The sequence below is a fragment of the Tiliqua scincoides genome, chromosome 3 (assembly GCF_035046505.1).
Source record: "Tiliqua scincoides isolate rTilSci1 chromosome 3, rTilSci1.hap2, whole genome shotgun sequence".
NCBI classification, from domain to species: domain Eukaryota; kingdom Metazoa; phylum Chordata; class Lepidosauria; order Squamata; family Scincidae; genus Tiliqua; species Tiliqua scincoides.
In genome coordinates, this window is record NC_089823.1 from 200,047,818 (window position 1) to 200,068,358 (window position 20,541).

Below are 20,541 nucleotides of genomic sequence, written 5' to 3' on the forward strand. Positions count from 1 at the left end.
ACAGAAGAAGCAAGAGGGAGGAGGGTCACATGCAGCTGTTGGGAGGTTTACTAAGATTACCCTATCCTTGCAGCTCTGCTCAGAAGTAGCCCCACCTCAGCCATTCATTCAATGAGGATTGCTCCTCCTCCTGCCTTTCCTCAGCCAATGGAAGTATGAGAATGCCGTCCTTTGTCCAATGATCATCCACTCCTTTCTTCCTTTCAGAAAAGAGAGCCCAGTCCCACCTCCCTGTTCCTGCTCGCATTAACCCTTTCCTGCCTCCTGGCTGGAGCTCCCTGCTGCTTGCCGTTGGAACACTTGCCCCATGAGGTTTTCTACGGGGCTAAAACAGTGAGCAGGCACCCCCAGACACAGGCAAACTCGAGTCAGCACACATGGGGATGAGTGCCAAGTCAGGGGGGACTTGAAAAGTCTTTTTCAAAGTCTTCCACGTGTGCGACTCACAGGTTGCTGAGTCAGCAAAAATCACACATTTTCGCAACTCAAGTTCAAGTCACTGACTTGCATTCCCAACACTGGTAATTAGAGAAAATGGTCTGTGGTCCAGCTGTCTTGTGATATTGGCTCTGTCTTTCTTTGCTAGTTTCTTTGCTAGTTTCATTACAAATGACCAGTGAAAAGTCTCTTCTGTCAGCTATGCATTACCTGACCTGTGTGCAGCAAGACATTGGCAAGACTGGATGATATCAAACAACCAGTTGCTTGGAGCCTAAGGGCAAAGACAGCACACTGGTCACTGTCACTAGTATTGAAGGTCCAGGGCTCATTCCCAGCCTGGTTGACCCCCAAAGCCACCCCTGCCAAACATTGAACTTTGGTAAGCTTAAGGGTGAGCCAACTGTAGCAAATAGCTCAAATCTATATTGCCTGTGTGTCTTGGAGAAAAACAGTTAAAAACCCTATTCATTATATTATCATTACCCAGAGAGCAGGGCTTCTCAAACTAGGGCGTTGCAATGCCCCAGCCTGAGGGCCCAGGCCTCTGCCCCCTTAAGGGGCGGAGGCAAGCAGGAGGCAGCGACACGTTCCCCAGGATCTTGAGGCTAAAAGGACTGCAGGAACTGGCATTTACTTACCAGACCCTGCTGCAGACTCCCGTGGGTGCAGGGAGTCCTGCACAAAACTCCGCAGGGCTCTCCTGCCTTCAAAAAGTGAAAGTAGAGCGATTGCGCTCCACTTCCAGTTTTGCGGAGTGCAATCGCTCCACTTTCACTTTCTAAGCTTTGGGGAGCCCTGCGGACCGCAGCGCAAGGCTCCCTGCACTCCCGGGAGGCTGCAGCAGGGACTGGTAAGCTGCCTTCCCCCCGCCCCCTCTGCCTTCCCCACTCCCATGCACTCACTATGGTCCTCAAACTCCCTGAGAGTTTGGGAACTGCAGCCATAGAAGAATAAAAATCTAATTTTAATGTCGACATAATTAGGAATTAATCTCAATCCTACGCAACTTTGCAAATATACAAACCACCATGACAAGGGAGGCAGACCAGCACAGTGAAAGTAAAAACTGATAAATGAACACACACACACACACACACACACAGAGAGAGAGAGAGAGAGAGAGAGGTGATTCTCACCTGGAAATTAATGTTAGTTGGCATCAGCTAAGGTACAAGCATTTTGAAATGTATTTCCACATATGCTGCAGAATAAGAGGGTGATAGGATAATGCAGTTTGACACTGCTGCTTTAGAGGTGGTGAGTTGACTAAACAGCATTCCACTCTCTATGGAAGTGAATGTCAATAGCAAGTTTACCACATGCTGCAGAAGAATATGTTTATTGCCATTCATTATTCTTCAAGGACCAATTTATTCATTTTTACTGGCATTAAAAGAAGACTTTATGTTTCACAAGGAAACCACTCCACTGTTTGAAGCCATCATAACAGCTTGGTTGACTCCACTGTTTTCACCCCTGAATCCAGATGCTGCATCCAATATTTTCCAGGATCTCAGGTGGGCCATTTGACCTCTCATCTGTCATTTATTTTCTGCCTTAATTTTTTTTAAAATCATAATGTTGCTGTGTAATTTGAAGTCAATCTGAAGAGAGATAAACATTAACTTGCTTAAAGATGTCCTTGCATTGGCGCAGCCTGAGGCAAGGGGAAATGTTTCCCCTTATCCCATGTCCTGCTGCAGCAGCCCCAATGGATCTACTCTGATCTGTGCCACTTGATGAGGTGGTGCAAATCCGAGCAGCCCAGGACTGTCCTGGGTCGCCTGGGAACAGGGTTAGAATCTGGCTTAACAGCCAGGTCCTGGCTCCACCTCCTGCTCCCTGCCATCCACAGTCCCATCTGCACCCCCCCCTTCTCCTACCCAAAACACTTCCATCTCCTCCCTGCCCTCCCCACACTCCCCCAGACCCTTGCATTGGCCAAGCTTGGCCGATGCAACTCACCTTTTCGATGGGGTCCATGGCAGTGCAGAGAGGCCAGGGCATGCCTGCATGTTGGCCTATCTTCCCAACAAGTGGCACAAAAGTGCTTTACAGTACTTTTGTAACACTCCCGAACTGGTGCAAGGGACTTACATTGGCCCAAGTGAGGGTCAGGATTGCACCCTTGGGGGATTTCTTTCTCCTTGAAAGCCAAACAAAATAAAAATGTTTTTAAACCTCACTATGAACCATACAGAGAGGGGGGATATTCTCAGGTTCTCTGGAAGCTTGTTCCAAAATTACATTGTGGTTCCACAACAGAAAAGACCCTGTATTTTGCTGCCATAACCTTGGCTTCAGAAGGCAGTGGTATCCTAAGCAGGGCCCTATAAGACAATCATAGGGGATGTGCAGGATTATATGGGGGAAGTTGTTCCTTGAGGTATCCTGGTCCTATGCAGTGCAGGGCTTCAAATGTCATCACCAACACCTTCAATTGGGCTTGGAATGGAATGGGCAGCCAGTGTAGCTGCCAGAGCAATGACATGGCAGAAGTCGCTTGCTGAGCCCTGGTGACCAACCAGGCCACTGCATTCTATACTAACTGCAGTTTCCAAACCATCTGCAAGGGTAGTCCCTTGTAGAGCACATTACAGTAGCCTAGGTGAGATGTCACTAGGGCATGGATCACTGTGACCAGATCCAACTGACTTAGATATGGTCCCAGCTGATGCACCAGCTGAAGCTGGGCGAAAACCCTTCTGGCCATAGATGCCACACCTGGCCATCCAAGACTAGTTGTGGATCCAAGAATACTCCTAGGATGTGGACTTGCTCTTTCAGAGGGATTGCTTCCCCATCTGGAACAAATTATAGATATAGTACCTGTATCACATTCTTCTGAACCAGGAAAAATGCTGTCTTGTTTGGGCTTATTTCAGTCTAATTCAGGTCCCAACTGCTTCAAGGCAGCAACCCAGGACTTCAATAGCCCTCTTGGGGCTGATGGAAAAAGAGAGAAGAACTGGGTGACAGCCACATATGTGACATCCCCAAATCCCCAGATAACCTTGCCCAGGGGCTTCATGTAGATATTAAACAGCATGGGAGACAGAAAAGATGCTTGTGGCACCCCACAAGTCAGTGACCAGGGTGCCAAACAGGTCTGCTAGGAAAGAGCAGAACCAAGAGCAGAAACAGTGCCTCCAAGCCTCAGCTCAATCAGACAGTCCAGAAGAACACTATAGTTGATTATGTCAAATGTGCTGAGAGGTCCAGCAGGACCAAGAGGAACACGCTCCCCCTGTCTAGTCCTTGGCACAGGTCATCAATCAAACTTTAAAGAGATGGAGATAAAAGACTGCATAACATAATGTGTAGTTTGGCTCTCTGCTCTAAATAAAAACCCTCAAAAACCCGCAAGGGGGTCCTATGCAATGATTGGCCCAGTTGCAAAATAGTTGTCAAATGTCTCAAGTAGTTCGTGAATCGTTTATTTACCACCCCATTTATAGGAACATGTAATTTGGGCAATACACATTTGCCACTAGTTGATTTGTTTACATCTTAGCAGTTTTAGCAAGGTGGGTAACTATTTAAGAACACAACTGCTACACTTGATCAGACCGCAGTTTGTCTCATTGACCTTTATGTCTCCAGCAGGACAGCACAGAACACATAGCTTCACCACTCTGATTTTTCTTCTTGTCCACATCCTTTTCCTTCTAGCAGTTAAAAACTCTTCAGGCTCCTGCTCTTTAACCACATACACAGGCAAGCAACACAGCAACACGCAACAATCAGCATAATGTTTGAGATGGAGAAATCAAGGAAACATTCAGCAGGTCCAAGACTGAAGCCCTCACATCAGACAGCAGACTGGCAAGGGATGCATACCTCTGATTGCCCACTCACACCCATAGCTCTTCTTCTCATTTTTTGGATTGGGAAAGAAAGTGGAAGATAGAGCAGAAGAGAAAATGCGGAAGACTGGGGTCTGGTGGGCTAGAGGGTTAACTAGCAAAGGCCCACCACTCTCTCCCCACTACACTTCCTCTTTACATTCAGTCCCTTTCTTCTTTTGCGAATCATAGAATGTAGAGGCTGGCAACACCATTAGGTAAGGAGGAGTAGCATTTAGAAGGCTGTTTCAGGAATCAGAAGGCCTTGGACTGGCCCTGCATCCAGTGGCTATCCATAGCTCACCACTCACTCAGGTTCTCTACCAGTGATGGTCCTGTCTGGCTGCAATGCAGGTGGGAGGATAGCATGGTCAGTCCGATTTAGGAAGGTGCGTGTTCAAGTCCCTGCTCACCCATAAAGTTCACTGGGTGATCTTGAGCCAAATCCTGTCTCTCTCCAGGGGTTCTTCTGAGGTGGAGGTGGAATTGGGAGGTGGAAAAGACCATATGCACCCACTCTAAGCTCACTGGAGGGTGAGCAGGATAAAAAATGGAAGTAAATGAATAGATGTGGCATATGTGATGTAGACTTCTCCTGTGCCATACACATTTTCAAATAATCTATTCCAGGTTAGAACAGTACCAGCAAACCAGATACACTGCAGAAACTTGACTTCTGCAAACAAAATCAACTTCAAAAATTTCCCCTCATTGTCCAGAATGAACAAGAGTTAAACAGGTTGAAGAACTGATGAAAAATATTCCGACATCCCAGATGTTTGGGATATTGGTTTTGGATAGAATCCTTGCATGAAAACCAAGGAATAATAAAGGCAGGACTATATCTCGCCATGTTCAGCAGTCTTGGAAATAGCTAAGTCAAACCTACTAAATGATTAAAGATGAGGGTTGCAAGAATTAATTGATTAAGCAGTGTGATTACAGTTTAATGGCTCTTTCACATATTCAAAGTGAAGTGCTGATTAATTGGAGCAGGCCATCTGGATTTTAATGCAGGCACTGCTGGAACCTGGTCAATTTTCTCCACTTTCTTCACTAGTTTTTTTTTTCCTGTCTGAAAATGTCTCCCATCAATTCCTGTCATCTGAAGAATTTGCTGGATTGTGAGAGCACTGCCCATATAGACTTGGTGTTGCAAATGAGAACAGGCCAGCAATGTCGTTTGAAAGAGACTACCTCAGACCACTAGGATTCTCTTATGTGGAAGAACTTAAGGGCAGGAAATGACCATGTAGACGCAGAGCAGCAAAGAAGAGAAAGCTCCAGTGGTTGAAGGACATTCTGGTGGTTCTTCTACAGAGCAATCCTATAGCAATTGTGAAATTCATATCCATAGGCTTACACTGTAACTGAATCTGAGACACTCAGGTTCTGATCTCATCTTTGTCACAGATTCACTAGCATACCCAAAGTAACATAAACTACACATTTGGATGGTCTCATGGGAAAGGGTTCCATAATACAGTTCTTTCTAGGAATGTGTTGCTTCAGATTGAAGATGTGTGGCTACATGATTAAACTCCCACATTAAACTCCTTGCAGACAGAAAACTAGCACATTCAGTAGAAAGTAAAAGCTTCTTGCTATGTTAACTTCCCTGGCTTTTTGTTCTGGAACTTAACATACAGTTTTGTAAAATGGGAATGCTGATCTACTTCACAGTTAATATGAATACTGTAACAGTATTCTAAATCTAAACAGTATTCTAATCTAAAAATCTATGCAAAATATCGGGTTTTTGACTGATTAAAGAGCAGTTAATAGTTCAGCTAACGTAAAAAAAAAATCAGCTTTACTACAGACTTCATTGCCGCTCTCACCAGCAACAATAATTAATTGGATTACTTTTGAGGGAAGGAGGAGAAGACTTGTAGGAGTTACCTTAGAATTAATCACCGCTAATTGATCTATAGCAGGGGTGTCCAAACCCAGGCCCGGGGGCCACTTGCAGCCCTCAGGGGCTCCCAATCTGGCCCTCAGGGAGCCCCCAGTCTCCAATGAGCCTCTGGCCCTCCGGAGATTTGCTGGAGCCTGTGCTGGCCCGACATAACTGCTCTCAGCGTGAGGACTACTGTTCAACCTCTCACCTGAGCTGTGGGACGAGGGCTCCCTCCACTACTTCCTGTTTCACGTCTGTGATGCTGCAGTGGCAGCGAAGGAAAGGCTGGCCTTGCTTTGTGCAAGGCCTTTTATAGGCATTGAGCTACTGCAAGACCTTCATTTATTCATATAAGTTCCATCTCTAATAAATTCATTTATGTAAATTTATTCAAATTTGAAATGTAAATTAATTCATTTTCCCCCCGACCCCTGACACAGTGTCAGAGAGATGATGTGACCCTCCTACCAAAATGTTTGGACACCCCTGATCGATAGAGTCAGACCTTGGCTGATGTAACTAGATTCTTGGCTGAAGAATCCTCCAGAAAGAATTTAGCTGTTCCGATACTACGTACTTTACAGTTCTGAACCCAAGCCGGCTGCATGACTGAAACTGTATTCATCACAATATGTCTTCAACGACTGATGGCAACATCAAGCTTTTATAATCAAAGCTGGGCTGATTGACCATATATGGTACAAAACAGATGGTTTCAAAAGGGATTTAGACATTCGTTCCATGAACATTAAAGTAAAATCCACCAGTGCTATCCTCTGGAACAAACTGACTGTACTTCATTAACTTGGTTTGCCATCATATATCCCCGTAAAGCTCCAGCTATATTTGAAGTCCCCAAACAGATGTCATTCCACTGTTGTCTGAACACCACAAATTCATTTGAGAACACTGTAACATCTGCTGTGCCCATGCGCGTATATAGAGCTGAACCACACACTTTATGCTTCCGACCTAAATTTTCAGTTATTTTAGGCGCAGCAGCTCATGACACAAGTCCGTTTTCTGCTCTCTGTTTTAAGGCTGCGATGCCTTGTCCAGTGACCCCAGAAGCATTGTCTTCCCGTCCAGTCAGCAGACTTGGAGAGAGAGATTCTGCTCATGACATCCTTGAAAACAAACTGCTGTGTGTGTTTACACACACACACAAAACCATGCCCAGAAGCCTATAATGGAAGCAGGCAGCTTTAATGGGAGGATAAGGGGCTGTAAGGGGGAGGCAAACCTCCAGGTGCACCGGCTCTTACAGGTGAATAGAAGCCTTGGCTTCCCTGAGGCGGCTATCTGTCAGGTTTAATCTCCCCAAGTTCTGGAATGTGCTTTTGATAGACACCTTGCCCCATTTCAGCAAAACCATAAATACTGAGGGATGCTGCTGCTCACAGTATGAGAAAGAATTGCCTCTCTGCCAAGGCTTGGTTCCTGCTGAAAGCAAGCAGCAGGATCATCATAAATCACTTCTGTTCATGTTTTCTGAAAAGTGGATCTCCCCCCCTCCTCCACCACATCTAAGCAGCAGGACTGCTCAAGGCTTCCTATCACCTTTCTTCCAAGAGGAATAAAAGGGAGCAGTTCCTTTGTTCTGAGCCTTGTTTACTTCTCCTGCACAAGCTTCAGACTTACCACTCTATATGACAACACACTGTGTTTGTCAGGTTCAAAAGTTGCTTCCCAAAGCAAGATGAATTCACAGGACTGATTCTGAAGTTAACTTTGAACAGGTGCAGATGCTGAGCCCATTCACTTCCACACTTTATGTAGGCCTTTCAGGGGAGGCTGATTTCATATGGGCTGCTTCTCCTGGGACATTTTTCTTACTAACAGATAATCTTTGAAGAGTGCCTGCATCTACAGGTGGGTCCTCTGTATCCACAGATTCTGTATCCGTGGATCTGGTTCAACGCGAGGCCCCAGTGTGGGTCCCCAGACTTGGCCCAACCTAAGCCATCCACAGGTGATAGAGCAGTGCATCTACCTGTGGCCTCTGCAGGCTTCAGAATGGCTGAAAAGGCAGAAAAAAAGCACAACTTCCCTGGAGGGCTTCCCTGAGGCTCAGAATGTCTTACAAGGGCAAACAAAGGAAGTTGCGTTTTTTTGGCTGAAATGACCATTCTGAAGCCCACAGAGGCCATGGGTGCACGTGGCCTGTAGGGACTTCAAAGAGCGCTCCTGAGGCAGAGTGCAGCTCCGGTTGCCTCCAGAGGGCTTAAAGGGACCAAAACTGGGGATTTCATTATCCACAGTTTTTGGTATGCATGGGGGGGCTAAGAACCGATCCCCTGTGGATACCGAAGCCGCACCTGTATTAAGTTCTTGAATCAACTGTTATAGTGCTATGAAAATGTTTGTGTTGATGCCAGTACATGGTTTGGGAAGCAAGCAAGGAAACATATAACACTACACAAATGACAAAGTACACATTTGTCTGTACCACCCAACCTGGGGATTTAGTACAGAAATCCGATGTGACTCTACATCAGATTTCTGACGTAGAGTAGAAATCTAAAGCAAATTTCTAACATCAGATTTCTAAAGCAACTCTAAAGCAGATTTCTATCATCAGTAGTTGGCTGTAGTAGCTCAGAACTTCACATACACTGAGCTTTGGCCCATATTACTCCTTCACTGAACCCCCCCCCCCACACTGCTAAATAGACTGGATAATACCATGTGCTTGTCTAATAGTCTATAATGAGTATGAGGAAATTTTAAGAAGGAAGTCCTGGCATATTTTGTATTTCCGATTGTGGAGTTCAGCACACAGCTAGGATCATAGGGGGCTGTGTGCTGGATCATCCTGAGCTGCCCGGAGCTGCAGGACCCAGCGGCTCCACAAAGGGCTCCCACCAGATCCCAAGCCTTCCGCGCTATCGCGGGAGGCTCCTCGGGAGAAGGGGACATTTGCCCCTTCCCCTGAGTAAGGGAAGCAGTCCTGCAATGGGACTACTCACTTTAGCGGCGACTGTTTGGTCGCCGCTAAAGTGAAGGCGCTCGTGTAGGGCGAGCAGCTCTCCACGAGCGCCTGGGATCCTGTGGAGCTCAGCTCCACGGACCCGCCTTTCCCCCGCCCCGGGAACTCCTCCCCCCTCCCCGGAATGCCTCCCCCACGCCCCCAGGAATGCTCCCATTCCACATTCCGCAGCCTGGCGGTTATGGAGACTGCTGAGCTGCAGAACCCGGGCACCTGCCTAGTGGTGGCTCAGTGCTGGCCGGAGCTGAGCCATCTCTGGCGGGAGCCCGGCAGTAAGCCCCGCAAACGTGCCTTATGGCACGTTTGCAACTGTGGTCCGTGCTGCGGAGGCGCGGTGTGGACCATAGGATTGGGCTCTGAGACTGCAATGTAAAAGATAGTTTGACCTGTCATAACCTATTATTGAACTAGTCGCCTACAGCAAACAAATTTGACTTGACTAATTCAAATGTGTACGTGAAATTCACTCTCAACTTCATGGCCTTGCTGGAATGTAGGGTTGTCAAGTCACAAAGCTGCAGTGACAGTAGAAGCCACAATTGACAAAATTCCCCTTGGATAAAACTGTTAAACAGTAAGCCTGTCCAGGTCTAGACTCTACACCCATCAACCCTTAGTTCCCCCTAGACCAGTGTTTCTCAATGTTTGTCCCCTGCCATATCACTTTGCATGTTCCACCAATTGGAAGTACTACTGGAAGTAACTGGTGATGATGTCATTACGCATTACTTTCAGACTGGGAGGCCAAATACAACACAACAAACACAAGTAAGAGGCTCAGAACGGACGGGAGGGCTTTTTCGAGCATGTGAAAAGTGCATGCTGGAGCTCCCACAAAGAAGTCCCTTGTGAGGTTTTGCCTCTTTCAGTCACTTTGTCTTTGGTTTCTACTTTCATCCATTCCCATCATCCACTCTTCACCACGTGGTTTCCTTAGCTCTTCATTTCAGCCCACTATCTCCATTTCACTCTCTTCAGCTGACAAGTTTCTTAACTAGACTCCCTAGAATCCTTATTTTTCTTCCCTTACATGGCAGGCAGACCCTGCGGACCTTAACTCTATGAGATTTCTTCACAACTCCTCAGAGATATTCCATTCAAGCCATAAAAGAAATAACCAGGAGAGATTATCATTATCAGATGTCACCCAACCTGGAGAAACCAGAAGAAGAGGAGCAGCTAATTTTCCACAGTTTATACTTTAGAAATTATAAAAGTGTCAAATAACCCAATAATTCTGAAGATTGCTCAAATGGCTTCTTCCTTCAGAATAATATCTTGTGTTAGGGTTTTTCTTTCATGCTACAATAATAAAAGTGGCATTGAAATATATTTTAGACTGGCCAAGTTTGTTTTCGATCTATGGAAGTTGAAAGGAAAATTGTCAAGGCACACTATTACAATGGAAATTGAACTTTGCAGCCTCAAACCTTTGTGTATGTATTGGACAAAATGAAACATGATTGTCAAGATTAGGACATCTACTTGTTTTGGCATAAATTTAAGGAACCCTCGACGTGATAAAACTTTGGATAACCCACATTTAATTAGCTTCCTCCTAACTCCAGACCATGGCCTCAAAAAATTCATGTGAGTAAATTACATTAAATCTTACATTTCAGTCTCATGCTCCCATTCTTCGCAATCATGCAGTAGTAGAACCAGAAGGGATGTAGCTAGATAGGCTTGCTGAGGGAGATGCTAACAGAAAGCATCCATCCATCCCCCCCATCCAAGAACAATAGTATTGACAACACAAGGTTAGATTATCTCCTTGAGATCAGGAAGATAGCACTGTAGAAAAGGCACATTAGTTGAAGAAGAATGAGAAGACATTGTCCAGTGAGTAGTGAATTCAGCAGCTATCTATAACAGGGTCCAAAGTCACATGCATAATGGAGACAAAAGCAGCATTTAGCGGTAGTGACTAAAAGCGGTATTTAACATAAAGAAATATCACTGGTGCTCATTACTGGAAGAGATCAAGATATTACTCTGACAATGACTGAAATTCTACTTTCTATGATAAATTATAGCACAATAATAGTTTAGGAGGTGCTCAAAGGCATACTGGAAAAGGGATGGCCATTATGGAAGTTTTCAAGGCCTGTTCTAAAGGCTGTGAAAGAATGATAAATAGTGTATTAAAGCAGTCTGATAAGGACAGGATAATGGATTAAAAAGGTAAGTATCCAGAGGGATATTATAACTATTTTCCATTTATTGCTTGAATTTTTGTAAGGATTTTTACTGAGCTGTTATGAAATGAACTACAGTATCATAGTATATGTGTGAATTATAGCATAATAAATTTGACACTATAAAGTATGAGTGTATTTTCTTGAGATGCCCTATATCACTGAATTTGTTTAAATGGGGTTATGTTAAATATATATACATATTTTGGTGATTGATATATTTTTGTTAGAGGCTGTTGTTGCATACTATAAAAACTGTATACTTTGAGATGAAATGCTTTGAGACACAAATTTTTTATTGTTATATGGATCTTGATTTGCTATTTCTGTACTATTATCTTTGATTTGAAACTAAAAAAACTTTGTGTTTTTTGCTTTGAAAAAAAGCAGGATATAAATATAAAATCTCATTTATTTTGCTTATCTCCTCTACAAACTTTGACAGTTCTAAGGGGATGGAACAGAATACTAAAATTGCTAGATTTTGAATTTTCAAAAAAATGGGGAAACAGTCATTTTTTTTTTTTACCTAGAAGTCTGGAGCACATCCTGAAATCATTGTCTAGCCAAGTGGTTCTCAAAACATTTAGCACCCAGGGCCCAGTTTTTAGAATGAGAATCTGTCAGGAACCACCAGAAGTGATGTCATGATTGGAAGCGACATCATCAAGAAGGAAAATTTTTAAAAATCCTAGGCTGCAATCCTACCCACACTCACCTAGGAATAAGTCCCATTGACTATCATTGTTAAAAGCATTTACAGAGTAACCTGTTAAAAGTACAAATCTGTAACATTTCCCCAATGCAGTCACATGCTACGGTAGCATCAAATCTAATATAGTAAAAATAAAATATTGAAATGAATGGGACCCACCTGAAATCGGCTAGTGACCCACCTAGTGGGTCCTGACCAAAATTTGAGAACTGGTCTAGCACTTTATGAGGCCAATCTAATTAAAACTGCATAACTTCCCTTATGCCCCATCTTAAACTGTGGATTCAGGCTCTGGGCAACTTGAAGGTTTGCTTAAGACTATGTCATTTTGGTTGGTCTTAACAAACAGGTAGTACTACATGTGGCTTTTGAATTTTTTTTGCAATGGAACAACATGTCTATCTGCAATGTTAATTGACCGTACTGTCCCCTGAGAAACTGGAATGTTCACACTATTTTAGCCAACCAGTGCCAGGGGCTTGATGTCTACAAATGCAACACAATATAGAACTTCTGTCTCTGATCTGCCATTTCACATAAATGAAAGGTAGGAGCACCATGTGATTTTCTGAAATATGTGCTTCACCCCTCACTTATGGATCATTTATCCCTAGAATGTGTTGTTTGAAGGAGCACCACGCATATCCACAACGGCCTACGCTTTGCCATCTTTCAGCCATCTCTCTCCCATATCCTACAATACTTGAAGCCCACTGAAATTTCACCATGTAAAATGCTTATTCATTCAAGTCTGCGCTGTTGGACGAACTACACCAAATCTCTCCATATAAAGTAAAGAATGTTGTGTGTTTGAAATGGTAGGCTAATGTAATGACAGTGTACTTTCACAAAGCAGCATTTGTTGGGGCTTGAAATCTGATGCAAGAGTGGTGAAATGCACAGTAATTTATTGAAAGACAGATTGTTAAATCTTTTGTTCATGACAACTTCCAATGTAGTCTTCCTTCCTCTCCCCATCTGAATTAAATGATTCAGTTTTCAGAGAATATGCAACTGTCCAAATAAAATGCTATATTAAATGATTTCAGTTGTCCTCTCTGTCTTGCTTTTTAATAAGGCCATTCACCAATTCAAAGCTAACAGACCTTTTAGATGTTTTCAAATAACTTGGTGGGCAATCTGTTAAAAATACAGATGTATACAATGTGTTACAAAAGCAGCTTACAAATAATGTTGATTGTCAACAGCATCGCAGACTATAAACTGCCTAAATTCTAAACGAACTTTGTGTTAATTGTTCTTTAATATTTCCTTAAAAAGACTAAATGATTTTTGAAAATTCAAGTTTTCTAGTTCTCAGCTAAAGGGTCAGCTATTATATAGTCTTTGTAACAAAACTGTATACAAGTATTTTGAAAGAGTGGCACAGTATGATACTAAAATCGGGGAGAGAGAAAAGGGAGGGGTGGGGAAGATATTAGACAATTGAGCTTTGACTAATTTCATAAGAACAGCTTTGTTCTCTCTCATCTGCAGTCCCTCTTTGTTACTTCATATTGATACAGTCCTCTCTTACTCATTGCTTTAAAACTATCTATGCTACCAGTGTGTAACATACAATTGCATGCTATACAAGTCCCTAGGACATCACTTTCTAAAGAGAAGGGGATAACCTTGCTTTTAGGTACCATCAGTCACAAATGTTTGATGCACCAAGAACAATCCGAGGGAATTGCCTCTGGGTGTAGACATTAGTGCATAGCTTTCTGTTGTCTCAATAATTTTTTTTAACTTTTCTGTTTCTGGGCCAGATTGTTAATCATATGAGTTAAACATTTATGAGCAAACCAAAGTATTAACATGTTACTGACATGATAAGGATAAATTTTGGGGTTCACAAACTTTCCCGCCCTGTGACCCAACTTCAGTGTGGAGCTTAGCAATCTGTAATGATATCATCAAATCACCAACAAATCTTCCAGGTTGCCAAGCTGTTTTTTTTTGTGAATAGCCCACCACTGGAGCCTCTTTAGAAGACAGTGGTCTTCAGACCTTATCTCACTGTATTTTCATTAGTGAGAGCACAATGTGATCAGGCCCAAAGAGGGACAGAGATCAATGGGCATGTAAAAAAAGCCAAAGCTTGGCAACCCAGAAGTTTTACAGGGTGGCAGCATTATGCAACCCACCAAAAATTGGTTCATGACCCACAGATTGAGAACATTGGGTTATAACCCAGAGAGCCAGGGTTGTGTAGTGGTTTGGGAGGTGGACTTAGATCTGGAAGATCCAGGTTCCAATCCTCCCTTAGCCATGAAGCTTCCTGGGTGACCTTGGGCCAGTCTCAGCCTCACCTACCTCACAGGGTTATCGTGATAATAAAAGGAGGGGAGCAGCTGTGTACACTGCCCTGAGCTCTTTGGAGGAAGGGCAGTATAAAAATGTGGAAAAATAAATAATTAGATTTATAGTCTGTTTGCTCTGAAGTGAGTAAAAGCTACTGCATTCAATGGGACCTACTCCTAAAGTGTGCTGAGGATTGCAATGCTATTTCCTCATGGATATGGTTATGGCTACATGTATACATTTGGGAAAAATACTTTTCTGTTCCAAAATGCAGGCAGACCTTTTCACAAGCTTGAAACTCCTGAACATCTGCAAAGTGTTTTAATAAAATACTTGAATCCGCATTTACAAAACTTAAAACCATCAGAATCAAGTCTATATACAATTCAGTTAAACAAAAAACAAATGCTGATCAACAGTTTAATCAATACATCACAATACTCCACCCCAAAGAAGCATTGCATTCACCCCAAAATATTACTTCTTGTCCTAAACTCATATGTTTTGAGAGGTGCGAAGATTTCAGAGACTATCCACTGCAGAGGGGCACAGCTGGAATAGGAAAGTCTGGCCAACTACCAGCAGAGGGCACATCTGCCACTTTTTGCTGAGTTGTAGCATTTTTATTGATAAGCACACAGGGCTGCTTCTCACTGTTGTGGTGTTAACAGCAAGTATGATGACTTCTGTTTCTTAATTTGCAGGATTGCGCACTGTACAGGTCTTGAGATCTAATTCAGTATCATTGTGAAGGACTCTGAGTGACTTTTGCAACCTAAATTAATTTTTTTAAGTTCTGAGGGTACTGAAAAGTCAATGCAAATTGGACTTCCAATATCATTATTGCTGGTTAGTCATATGTTTCAGACTGCTGGTAGAGAAATAGAAACCAGAATTACTGAGGAACAAATAAAAAATGCTAAACAATCCAGTGGTTGAACTGCATGAAGTCATCATCAGGGTGACAGCCTGGCTGCCATCAATCACATAAATCACAGCTACTGAGCATACAGCCCCCGAGTGGATGGCCTGGTTCATACAACAGGCACCTCTGTGTGACCTCCCCCCCATCCAGGCTGTCATGCCTCAAATGACCCTATACACTCCTTGAAGTGGATAACACAGTACTTTCCAGCTGCATTAAATGATTCAAATATTTTTGGGTTTTTTTCTCTATGCTTGCGCAGAGATGGCATCTACAAAAACTGATGTCTGCTCCCATAAGAAGAGCCCACTGGATCAAGTCAAAATGCCATCTAATCCAATATTTTACTTCCCACAGCCAGTATCTCTTCTATTACCTGATGGTATCACCCAGGAACCTGAAACATTTTGGGGGATTAAGCAGTTTCTGTCCAACATTGCATATATGCAACAGGGATCAAATGTGTAAACCTATGGGCTGAGCAGAAATAAATTAAGCCTGTGATGCTAATAGATTTAGGGCACAGTCCTAACCAACTTTCCAGCACTGACCTAGCCACAATGCAGCCCCAAGGTAAGGTAACAAAGCATGCCCTTACTTTGAGGAGGCCCCCTTGAATGCCTCCCCATTGCAGGATGCAGTGCATGCCACATTGGCACAGCTATGTCAAAGCTGGAAAGTTGGTTAGGATTGCACCCTTAGGGTGTTCTATGGTCTATAGAACCCATAGGATGTACCATTACATATATGTACCCATAGGATGGCCCCATAGGATGTACCATTGCAACTGCAACATAGTCGCTATCACTAGATGTGATATACTGGGAATATGAAGAACAGTTATGACTGTTCTTCATAGGACTGGACACAGAGGAGGCACTGTAAGATAGGGACAGAACTGGAAATGTGCCACCAACCTAAACACTTTATGGCCCATACAGTGCCTGCTATATTTGAATAACACATATTTCTGTAAGGTGCAAGTGACAGCACAGCAGAACGGATTTATCCAGATGTACTCATGCAAGGCCCACACAACCAGCTGTTCTGGGATAACAACAGCCTGATCTAATTTTTCCCTTCACATTTCAAGGGAATGAACTAGAAGCTGTAGAAAGTGAGCCAACAACTGTCTTCAAGATGAGAAGTTCTTAATTCAACACTTTCATCCCAGGATAACCCCGACAATGAGATATGACAGAGTTCTAACCACATCAGGAAAAACTACTGTGTGCTACCTACATATATGACTAGGGTGACAATTACCTTTTCCAGTTAAGAAGATGCTTAGGCTGCAATCCTAGATACACTTTCCTGGGAGCAATCCTCACTGAGCAAAGTGGAGCTTACTTCGGAACAGATTTACATAGGATTGTGCTGTTAAGGAACTGCTTTCACACCCATTTTTATCAAAGCCACAATCATATCTGAATGCCTTCAATATCCCCTTTCCCTTCTCATTTGCTTGCTTGGTATAAATTGAGTACATTTAACAAAGCAAAAACAACCAAGCAGTGAAAGCAACAATGTGTCTATTTTTTTAAGAGAGCAAATTCATGCTATGCTATTTTCTGCCCTCTCAGCTGATCTGGCAATGTCAAATGTTCAGGCTGTGTTTTTTTTAATTGCAGATGTTGCCATTAATTTGCTTCTGGTTCTTAATTATTACTTTAAATTTTAATCACGAGCTAACAGTTCAGCTTGTGCAGAAATCATGACAGTTCCATTCATGACATTATTTCTCTATGGCACACCTTTTATACTTTAAGCCATCTGTTTAATGCAATAAACACTCTATATAGAAACTCTTTAAGGCACCAATGGTCTGTACTGGATCCATTTAAATTAATTGCTGTAGCTTGGTACTCACACTTAAATAAATGCATTTTGTAGTATATTAGAGGGCATGCTGCAATTTGGAAAGATTGGCGGGATGGCAGCTGCCTGGGAGTCTCTCCATCACCCAACCTCTCATTTAACCTAATGGAAGTCATGTCACCATCCAAGCCTGTCAGAAAAATTAGTTAACGCTATCTTTGCATATCCATTTCTCCAGCATACATTTATCTCAAGTGGAAGTTTTGAAGAACACTGCTACATTTGCTGATCAAGTGGATTTCTTTCAGCTTTGGGATGCTATGAATTCCAAGCAGGAGATGTGCATGCCTTCTCTGTTTGCTGGATATTATTGCAACTTCAAAATGGAAAGGTGCCATAATTACTACTCACATAGATCACTGATAAAATATAGCATACTCTCAGCTATAATAGGCAGCAATCAACCCCATACTGTGCTATAAGAAATTTGTCTCCACATTAGTAAAAAACCTTTTTCCAAACACAAACATGAGCAGGAGGCACAGGGATGAGGATTAGGCAGACTAGTATGAGGGTTTTGCATCAAACTAGAGGTTTAAGTGCAGTTTCCATGGGGGGGGAAGTACGGGTATTGCGGTACGTTTCAGAGCATGTTGTGAGGGCACTAGTCTGCACTAGTGCCAGAACAGTCCTATTTTGCTATCCACGTAGGCAGGGACAAGGATGGGCTCAGCTCAGGATATGTGTAGCTTCTAAAACCACAAGTGTGTACATATTCAAAGCACTGAATGAGCATTTCAGAACACTAAGTATAAGGGTAGCATGATAGGGAGTGGGTTTCTAGTCTACTTTTCTCACCTGATGTATGAGAGTTCCAGATATTGGGGACTTAATTATAGAGCAGGGACCATGCAGGTTAAATAGGTGACAATTCACCAGGTGACAATTCTGACTGTGTAGCTTGAAATTTGACAAACAGCATTTGTAAGGACATCGCAATTTTCTAAAGTCCAATTCCAAAATCCATCTACTCATATCAGATTCCTTGTATCTGAAATATCCAGCAAACATAAGAAAGAAGGAAACTATGGCTTTGGCCAAGTTAGTCCCAGTAAACCAGGCCAAGAATGACTGCAACATGACCTGACTGACTGAAATCATATACCAAACACTGGTCGCAGCAGTAGTTAAAGCAAGATGAAAATAACATGATGGGAGCAGGAAACATCTTCACGGGCCTAGGGGCTCAACTGAGGTTATGGCTTCCACTGAGAAGCGATGATTTATACATTGTGGTTTGATAAAGTAATATTTTGTTTGTTTTACTGCACACACATACACATAGCTTCAGGACCAAGATAAAATGGTATAGAAATACATCCTCGAGAAATAAAAAGAATATTTTCTAAACCGCTGGGGGGAAAAAACAGCTAAAGGAGACATGCAGCTCCAATAAGTTATTTTAAGATAAAAGCAGATCTTGCGTTTGGAAGAAATTATCCAACAATATACACTTTATTCCCCTATCACGCAATCACAGTTTGTTATGTGGTAATTACATGGCCCATCCTGCTCTTAATTACATTCAGGGCAAATGGTTGGGTTGATTTGTGTATTCTGCATCAAAAAACACAGACAAAAGTTCATCCACGAGCCAAGATATTATATTTATCACTGAGTTTTGGGAGCTGAAACTTGTTTTTTATCCCAAGATGCACTTTCCAACATTCCAGATCATGAAAACCTTTAGACTGCAATTCTACGCACACTTACTTGAGAGTAAGCCCCATTCGATACAATAGAAGTAAGTCTCATTGTGTTAGGCTGGGCGGGAGAGTAAGCTTTGGGATTAGCAACATGTATGTATATTATACAGTACTGCATTTTACAGTATTATAACAGTATTGCATTATACAGTATTGCATCTCACTCAGAAGTGAGAACACATGTATAGGATTGTACTTTTTTTTTATAGTATTTAGTATGTAGGCACACATACATTCAAATTCTATAGGCACTAGAGAAGCACCAGCATATTCATTCAGATTTCATTCTGGGAGCTCATTTTATGTTGGCCACAGCAAATAAACAATTTATACATCTGTAGAATCCAATCTGTCTAAGCTTCCACTCTTGTGGTATTATTTATTCATTTACTGGTAGCTTATTTATATAAAACAATCACATACAGAACATCAAAACCACTACAGGTGGAGTATCCCTTTTCCAAAATGTTTGGGACCAGAGTGTTTTGGATTTTGGAATATTTGCAAATACTTAATGAGATATCTTGGTGATGGTACCCAAGTCTTATTTACACATAAGCACTATGGCATGCCATTAATACAGTGAAAAAATAATGTGTTCAGGGTAACTAAACAGTACAGTAGTATCACCACAATACTTGCATCAGCTATTAAGCAACAGCAACAGCAAACAAACAAAAAGTTTTGGATTTTGGAGCATTTCGGATTTTGGAATTTCGGATATGGGATACTCAATCTGAATTTATACATAACAATCACATATCCTTTGCTGATGACTAGAATTCAAGATGTGACCTTTACCTTCTCCATTTTCAGATGTCAGGATAGAGAGGATTGGGCTTACATTTAGGTGTCAGGATTGGGCTTACAGAGGTCCAATTTAAAGTTCTGTTCAGCACGAGGATGATGAAGAAGGGAGGTACAATCATGATGCCCTTTGATACAGACCTACATATCTCCCTGTACATGTGCAGAGGCCTTGAGACACACATTGACATTTAATTCATAAACTTCAAACAAATTCAGGTTTTAGAAGAATTGTAATCACTGTTCAAACTGACATCAGAAGCCACTGAATTGTCACCTCACCACTGCACACTGGCTCTCCATTTATTGCAACTTAGAAGAATGATTGTGATTTCTGCCTCCATGTGGAAAAAAACATATTTTTGCCAGTAAACCAGTTAAAGATGTGCGCCACTTAACAATGTGGATATGTTCTACATTCCCTTTTTTCTGTTAACACGATTAGGTTGTTAAGTGAACATTCTACCTAATCTAGTGCCTTTGATGTGTAAACAGACACTTCCTGCCAGACACTTGCTGGCTGCACAGGCTACTGGAGATAGAAGCCTCTTCTTTGAATTAAGAGCCTCTCTGCTGTGTAAACAGACACTCTGCTGCAGGCTATGGGAGACTTGATTGCCTCATTAAGAACCTCTTTGTTCTGCTTTGACCACTGTCATATATGTGGTCTGTTGTTAAGCAGCGCACGTCTGCTCTTTGAGAACAAGAGGAACAAACAGCCCAATTCAATGCATATCTACTCAGAATTTGTCCCATTGTGTACAATGGGGCTTACTCTCAGGAAAGTGTGTATACTATTGCAGCAGAAGAAATCCATCCATATCAGTGGT

At 42.5% G+C, this 20,541-nt stretch overlaps 1 protein-coding gene across 1 annotated transcript in view; it reads right to left on the reverse strand.

Moving 5' to 3' along the window:
- The window catches only part of GPC1 (glypican 1), a 265,896-nt gene that overhangs the window by 102,651 nt on the left and 142,704 nt on the right, over positions 1-20,541 (reverse strand). The gene's annotated exons all lie outside the window — the stretch shown is intronic.